The sequence below is a fragment of the Hipposideros armiger genome, unplaced genomic scaffold (assembly GCF_001890085.2).
Source record: "Hipposideros armiger isolate ML-2016 unplaced genomic scaffold, ASM189008v1 scaffold_1245, whole genome shotgun sequence".
In the NCBI taxonomy this organism is placed as follows: Eukaryota; Metazoa; Chordata; class Mammalia; order Chiroptera; family Hipposideridae; genus Hipposideros; species Hipposideros armiger.
In genome coordinates, this window is record NW_017732595.1 from 257,849 (window position 1) to 266,517 (window position 8,669).

Genomic DNA, 8,669 nt, shown 5'->3' on the forward strand with positions numbered 1-8,669 from the left:
GTGTGTGTGTGTGTGTGTGTGTGTGTGTGTGTATGTATGTACCAGCTCTGTGCACTGGGAATGACTTAGAAACAGTGACATCTCAATAGCAATGATGATACCCGGGCCCCTGATTTTAGTTTCTATATACTATTTTCCAATAAAGGGCATCAGAGCTCATTGATGAAATGTTTGATTCTACACCTGAAACAAAGAACATATAAAATGACACTTGGGCATCTTGCAGTATCAGAGAGCAAGGAAGCAAAAGGATTGAGGCACATCAAAGACACACAATAGCCAATCTAAAATAGCTCTCAATGGCTAAAGCTGGGACAATTTGAACAACAATGCAAATAAAGTATCTTTGGATTATAGTTCAAAGTATAAAATAAATATACATGAGTCCACAAGAATACAATAATTGCATAAATAAATAAATGAGATATTAAATAATTCCTTATTGACCTCTCTCTTCAGGAGATCAAGCAACACTTAGTGACAGGTTTCCAAATAACAGCATGAAAGGGAAACAAAAGTAACTTCAGTGTGGAGCTCTCTTAACCAAGTAATCAATTTAAACATCATCAGTGATTAATCATGTTGATTGCATGCATCCCCTTAGAAACGATATGATAGAAGGGTGCTTTACCACTGTGATATTCCCTATAATTCATAACTCCAGTCCAGTCATTTAAAAAATCAGAGACAAAATTGAGGACATTGTAGAAACTATCTTATTAGTAATCCTCAAAAATGCGAACGTTATGAAAAATAAGGAGACAAGATGACTAAATGCAACGTGGTATTTTGGACTGGATCCTGGCACAGTTGGAAAACCAGCGAAAGCCAAATAAAGTCTGGAGTTTAGTTTATGATAATGTACCCTGTTTTTGTGTTTTTTGTTTTGTTTTGTTTTTTACCAGTTTTAACAAATGTCTCATGGTAATATAAAATGTTGACATTGGGGAGAGCTGGGTGAAGGGTATACAGGAATTCTGTACTATCTTTACAACATTTTAAAATTTAAAATTATTCTAAAATTGAAAAGTGTAAAAATATATCTTGTATGTAATCAAGATGGTTACTTTAGAAGGCAAGTTGAAATTGTTTTGAATGCAAATGTAACATAAAATTATGGATGTACGTACAGTTACATTTTAAGAGTAACTGATAAAATGAAATCAATAATGGCTAGACATATAAAACCTGTGTCACTTTTATGTCAAACTGTGCTTTGACCTTTACCAATACTGGTTTTTGTTTTTTCATTGTAAAAATATAAGGATTAGCTATTTTCTAAAGCCCTTCCTAGCTAATTCATTTTATAAAACATGCTTGTGATGACAAGTGTCCAGTCATTTCATAATATGCACTAAATAATTATTAAAATTAATCATGCAGGTGTAGTTTGACATGTTCATTATGTACTTTTCTCCAATTATTTAGAAAATAAAAACACTTACTTTGTTGTTTAGTAACACCTACATAATTTACACCTGTGAGGAAATGCATTTATATAACTATGAGACAGGATGTTGGTTTATTGTGTATTAGAAAATTTAAATGAGTATCTGAGTTTATATCCCTAATTTCCTGTTTCTTACAAAAAATATTGAGAACATGTTAATTATCTTCTATAGAACTGTTAAATAAGCAAGCAACTCAAAAACTACATGACAGAAGAGCTTTCAAAAGCTTGAGGATTTTTTTGTAAGTCAGGTTAATAAATTATTGATGATTTTGCTCCCCCAAGATAGTTAATTTTTTTCTCAATTGAATAAGCATAGCATGTGGGTGAGAGTGTATCAACCTGTGAGAGAAAGTGAGAAAATAACTAAAAATAGATTTAATTTTACTGAAACAAACTTATTTGAACATTTATTCCATATATCATGCGCTATCTGATCACAAATGATTCTCTGATATGGAATGCAAATTTGCATATATTTTATCAATGCAGTGCCTACATTTGGAGAAAGAGACTTTTGTGCTACTTCCGGGTGTGAAAGAAAATTTAGAGAATACAGTTTTGATACTACATATTGGAATTCCTATGAAATGCTGATAGTTTATTGGGACAATGTATTTGAAATCAAAGCTTCCCTGAAATTACCCAGAACTAACACGCTCTCTTTTCAGAATTAATAGGCTCTCCTTCACAGCCTGCAAAATAACAGTTCATTTAAGGGTCCTCTTTTCAGCTCTCCATATAAAATCACCCATTTTTAGGTGGAAAAAAATAAAAAATGCTTCTTTTTTGTGAGCTCTGAGGAAAATCAAGAATGGGTTAGTAACGTTGAAAGCACTTATGCCAAGATGACATTTACTTAAAAACAAAGAAACTAAATACTCAGCTACAAAATCTGAGATAAATTACTCTCTGAAGAGACAAATTCCATGGTTAGACCATGACCCCACACTCTCATACCTCTTGATCCCCTCGGCAGTTTCTTTGCTGTTTCATTCAACATGGATTTTCATCTCTTTTGACTCCCTAGGTGATCTCATCCAGACCCATTTAAACAAATATCTTACCACGTATAGCCCCATATTTATATCTCTAATTGGGCCGTTTCCATTAACTCCACATACATTTATCCCAACTGCCAACTTAAAAAACTTCATTTGTAATTTTAATAGGCCTATTAAACTTAACATGTCCCAAACCAAACTCCTTATCTTCCCTCCTAAACTTACTTTACCTGAAGTTTCCCCTGTCTTAGTTGATGCCGGCCATGCTTTCAAAGTGCTCAGAGCAGAAAATTGGTGTCATCCTTGACTCAGTTCTTTCTCCCATTCCTCATACCCAATGCTGCAGAGAGCTCTCTTGGCTTTCCTTCAAAATATATCCAAACTCTGATCAGTTTTCTCTGCCTCCAATATTACCTTCTTTCCTCAGTGCATTGTTATTTTGTGCCTGGGTTATTATAATAGCTTCTACTTTCATTCCTTTTTGGTTTACACTCAATACAGCAGCTGAGTATCATGTCTCTCTTTTTCTCAAATCCTTAGAATAAAATAAAATGCCCTGAAGAGGCCTATAGGTCCTAGGAGACCCAGTCCCTCTTCACCACTCTCATTTCATCTTCTGCTACTCCCCCTACTGGCTATTCCACTCCTGTCACACTGACCTGATTCTCAAACATACAATTCCTCCCCAAACTTTCTAACTCCTAAATAAATTCCTCAAACACAACCAGTACTTTTGTTTTTACCTAGATTTATTTTCCCCTTGCTAGGTCTTTCGTAAAATTAAAATAAATGTGAAAAATCTGTTTCTGAGACACAAGCAGCACTTTCCCCCACTTGCTGGCACTTGGCTGCTCTCAAGCCTAGAACTGTCTCCCAAGATATCTTCACAGCTTGCTCATGCTCTTCTTTCATGTCTTTAGTCAAACATCACTTTCTCCAAGAGACCTTCCCTGACTATCCTATATAAAACTGCAATATCCTCCACAGTCCCAGCTATGCTTTTCTGCCTTTCTCTATAGCACTTATCACAATGCAAAATAGCATATATTTTATTGATTCATGTTAATTTATTTTATCTCCAGAAGAATATAATGTTTTCCTGCAGGTAGGGATACATGGTACATGTTTATTCATTGCTTTATCACTAGTATCTAAATGGACTCTGCCACCTAATAAAAATGTAACAAATACATGATAAACAAATATGTTGACTGAATTCAAAGGCAATGTTGTTGGAGTGATTAAGGCATTGGACTATGTGAGGAGAGTATGCCATAAACTAAACTGTGGAAGTATGAACTGGAACTGTTACCCAGTTGAATACAGTGGTTAGCCTGTTTCACTTGTGGGGAGATCAATAAAATAGAGGGTTGGTTTCTGATTTTTGTTTCTAAACCCTAAACCATTTCAGAAAAACACTATTAGAAAATTTCACAGTCTAACTTTATAAAAATAAAATGAATAGCTTTAAGAAGTCTGGAAATCTTGTTTCATTCTAACTATCTAACTTAGTATTCAGGTTGGCATCACAAGTTTTTCTGAAAAATGGGTCAAAAAAGATAAATTAGTTTCATTACTAATAAGATTTCTTAGCTAAATAGTAGTTTTCCTTTAGGCTCAGTAATTAAATCTCCTTGATGTGCTACTATGTTGTTTCTTTATCTAGCCTTGTTCCTGAGCTAATTGCTCTTAAATTTATTATTGATCACTGAAAACTCCTCTCTAACCTTCCTATCTCCTAAATCAATTTCTCAAAAACAATCAATAATTCTGTTTTCATCAAGCTTCCTTCATTTCAATATTGTTAAGTATTTCTCCAATTAAAAATAGAATTTCAAATTACCTTGTAAAAAATCTATAGACAAATTAATATATCTCATGATATATTTCAGGGGACAGAAAATGAATTGGGTAGATTCCCTTCATCAGGTTAACTTTTCAAGAATATAGTGTGTAACTCATTTAGTCTTGTTTTAAACACTTTTCATTTTAACATTTTTATCCTCTGTCATGTATTTTATGTTCAATCTAGTGGGACTAGTAAGGAGTGTGTTCCAACAATAGGGTTTGATGAAAAATTTATGAGAGAAGAGCAGTTAAGAGGACACTGGACATATCTACAATGTTATCTTGCCTAGTTACCACAATATTTTGATTGGCATGCACAGCTATCCATTAATTATAGAAGCATTTATAAGCACATGTTCAAATATGCATTATCTCTTAGGTAAAAATCATACATCATAAATGATACACAGTTAATGGTTTGTAAAGTCTACATGAAAAACTGTTGCCTTTTTATTACATGCCATGTTATTAATATTATTTATATTAACACTGATGTCACATTATTTCATTATTTCTTTTCATTTATTTTTATCTTCATTTTGAATCTTTACTCTGAGTAAGAGAAAATTGCAACTTGCTTAGATACATTCTAGTATAATGTTTTCATTTATAATTGAAACAAGGAAATCGAGTAGTGACAATGTCTACCCTAGTAACAATTCCTTTTAGTAGTAGGCATATCAAGAGCACATATGTTCTTGTTTATGTCCATTAGTATGATCTATAAAAATCAGAATGTACATTATAAATGGGTAGTACTAATTCTGTTTCCCTGAAAGTTTGGGCCAAAAATGTGGGTGCACATTATCCACAGGATCACATTATATATGGCAAAATACAGTATTTCAAATTGCCACATTAGCTCTATAAAAAAAGAAATAGATTTAAACGTAAGTACTCTATATCATACTAAACAAAAATTTTCAGAGACAGAAAAGTTCAACTTATGCAAATAAATATTTTTAATTACACAATGTTTGCTGAAATGAAACAGTCTTTTCCAAAGAAAGATCTTTAATTCACTATAAACATTGCTTCCAAGTATAACCTTTACATTTACTTCATGAGATAATTATAAGTAGCATGCAAATGGCGCATTGTATACACCCAGGCATATTTAGTGTCATAAAAATGTCTTCCAAACTCTAATTTTAAAATGTTAGTCCTACTGCATTTAACAGAAAGAAATAGTCACGAGTATTAATTCTTTGAATCTTCCTCCTCAAAAAAATAATGCACACTCTATATTTTAAAGGAGCAGAACAGCTTGTACTTCAAAATCATGGAGGAAGAAATATGTGAAAGCACATAGCTTGTCAAGTGTTAGCATACTGATACCTTTTGCTTTTATGGGCATTCATAGATAGTAATATATCCCAGTGCTTTATGAGAATGGTTTATGTGTTATTCTGTCATTGCTGCCTTCCAAATGTTTAAGCACTTAGTAACAAGAATATCCCTCTGTACAAATAACTGATTAACATAATCATTTATTATCTGGTTGGCTTTATATATTATTTTATATAAAATACTGCTGAATGGGTAATGAACTAAAAAAAAAATAAAATTCAAGATTAGGAGAGAGAATTTCAAAGATGGCAGAATAGGTAAATGCTATGTCTGTTGCGTCCCATGATCACATTAAAATTACCACTAAATTATAGAACAATCAACTTTGAGAAACACTTGAAAAGAACCCAGTAACCAAGAATATAAAGAAGAGGCCACATAAAGTCTGGTAGGAGAGGCAGAGATGTGAAATGGGCTGACCCCAAACCTACAGGTAGTGGTTGAGCATCGGGAGGGGACACCTCAGTGGTGGCGGGGGTCCCCTCTGATGAGTGAGGAGTCCCAGCCTCACAATTGGCTCCCCAGCCCAGAGGTCCTATACAGGGAAGATGAGTCCCCACAACACCCGGCACAAAAATCAGTGAGGATTCCGTCCTTCCATTCTGGTGAGATGGAAGGTGCCTGGAAACCTAGACATTGCCTTAAAGTGTGTGCACACAGACTCACTTCTTGTAAACACTCACCCTAAGCTCTGGTGGAGGGGCAGAAACTTGAGAGGTGCCAGAGACATACAGGGAAAATCTGAATTGTGTGGCTCATGGTGAGGGATAGAAGGACAGCTGCTATTACCCGTGTGCGGAGCCTGCCTCATGCATAACCTACAGGACACGGCCGTCTTTCCTGTGTTGAACCTACCCCCAAAGAGTCAAATCTGAGTTGCTACTGGTTTGGTATAATCCCAGTGTGTGTACCACTTTGTTGACTTCCTTGAACTCCACCCTGTCCAGCTAGTGTTGCATTGCCTGGGGCATGCTTAGCTCCCGTGCAGCCAGCCCTGCCCAGTGAGCTGTGGGAGGCTTGTATAGCACCATATAACCCTCAGTAGCCTGGGAAAAAATTAAAACCAGTGGCACGTCCTGAGATTCTCTAGGATCCTGCCTGCCCAGCTATCACAGGATTGATGGGGGCTCTCTTGGCTCCTAGGAGGCTGGCCCCACCCCATAAGCTGCTGGAGGCTTGTGCAGTGGTGGACAGCCCACAGCTGCCCAGAAAACTTTTGGTGGTGGGCAGTCAGCCCCAGCTCGCATTGTAGCCTTTCTTGGGTGGCTTTCAAAGATCTGTGGACCTGAGATAAATGGTGGTTGGTTGCAATGTTCTCGGGGCATTTTTCAGAATGGCCACAGGTTCAGCACTGGTGCAAGGACTGAATCCATATTAACTTTATGAAAACCAGAGGCCACACCTTGTGATTCCCTGGATGTTGCCCTTCCCAACTTCTGCAGCATGGCTAGGGGCACTGTCAACACTGGGTCAACCAGTCTGGGCTGTGCAACTAAGCAGGCTCTTTCAGTGGTTGAGCCTCAACAGCAGCTCGTAGATGGCACCAGGCCTAGGAAGGACCTGGGCTTTTTGTTAAGCTGCCCTAGGACTGAAACTGGTGGCAACAGGCCTCAATTCATAGTGAGGCCACCCTCACATGCCTCTAGATCCAAAACAGGCAGCATCCAATTGCATATACCTCTGTAGCTACTATGAGATAGCCCTAGTCTGGTCACAGGCAAGGCTGAAATTAGCCTGCACAGGAGCCCCTCCCAAGAGGCACCAGAAACAACACACACAGAGGCCGGCCTCAGACCACACCAGAGCACTACCAGATTAGCCCCACATGTCACACACCCAAAGGGTGGTCTCAGCAGGTACAAGAGCCTGCCGGAGTGAATCTTCCTCTGAGGGGTCAGTCCCCACACAGCAACTCACACGCTATGGGCATAGCCAATCCTCATAGCCAGTCAGTCTGAGAATTAATCCTACCCACTGACATGCCCAAAGCATAAGGCTCAACTACAACAGGAGAATACACATAACACACATAAGCAACACTCCTGGAACACATGCACTGGTGATCAGAAAGGCTGCACCAGGATATCTACTACATAAGCTCACCCAACAAAGACTGAGAGACATAGGAGGTCTACCTAATATACAGAAGCAAACACAGAGAGGCAGCCAGAATGAAGAAACAAAGAAACATGTTCCAAATAAAAGAATAGGAGAAACCTCCAGAAAAGGAACTAAACAAAATAGAAGCAACCAACCTACCAGAGACAAAGTTTAAACACTGTTTATAAAAATACTTAAGACACTTAGTGAGATTTTTAACAAAGAGATAGTAAGCATAAAGAAGGACATAGAAACCATAAAAAAATCAGTCAGAAATAAAGAACTCGATAACTGAAATGAAGAATACACTTGAAAAAAATCAACAGAAGATCGAATCAGCGATTTAGAAGACAAAGTAGTAGAACACTCCCAATTAGAACAACAAAAACACAAGAATAAACAAAGAAAAACAAAACAAAACAAAACAAAAAGCAAAGGTAGTCTAAGGGACCTCTGGGACAACATCAAGTGTAACAACATTCGCATGATAGGAGTACCAGAAGGAGAAGAGAGAAAGCAAGGGGTTTGAGAACCTATTTGAAGAAAAAAATGACTGAAAACTTCCCTAATCTGGTGTAGGAAATAGACATAAAAGCCCAGGAAATGAAGAGAGTCACAAAGAAGATGAACCCAAAGAGGCCAACACCAAGATATATTATAATTAAAATAGCAAATGTTAAAGACAAATAGAGAATCATAAAAGCAACAAGATAAACACAATTAGTTGCTCCCATGACACCATAAGCTGATTTTTTCAACAGAAACTTTGCAGGTCAGAAGGGAGTAGCAGAAAATACTCAAAGTGATGAAAAGCAAGGGCCTACCACCAAGACTACTCTATCCACCAAGACTACTCTACCCAGCAAGGCTATTGTTTAAAATTGAAGGAGTGACAAAGAGCTTCCCAGATAAGAAAA